Source organism: Hippocampus comes, unplaced genomic scaffold (genome assembly GCF_001891065.2).
Source record: "Hippocampus comes isolate QL1 unplaced genomic scaffold, H_comes_QL1_v1.1 scaffold130, whole genome shotgun sequence".
Taxonomy (NCBI): domain Eukaryota; kingdom Metazoa; phylum Chordata; class Actinopteri; order Syngnathiformes; family Syngnathidae; genus Hippocampus; species Hippocampus comes.
In genome coordinates this window covers 957,422-957,728 of record NW_017842057.1, presented here as the reverse complement: position 1 = coordinate 957,728, position 307 = coordinate 957,422, and positions in this window count along the sequence as shown.

The window sequence follows — 307 nt, the reverse complement described above, 5'->3', positions numbered from 1 at the left end:
ACATTTTTTAAACACTTGAATACTAGGCTCAAATACACTTAAAACAACTCAAACAACACTTTAACGTGTTCATAAGAGTCTTATAAATAAAATGCCAACAGCATTTCAAGACAAAATGTGTTTGATAAAAAGTATTACTTTTCCTCTTCCCATAAAAAGTGGCAAGCACTGAGGGAAGCCATTTTCTTACTTTTTCTAACCCCTACAAATTTGGTATCATTGGAAAGCACTGAATGTCCTCTTTAGAGTAGCAAAAGGAGTTAATGCGATTGGATGCACTGGGTGGGAGATATTTAGGTTTACAAAT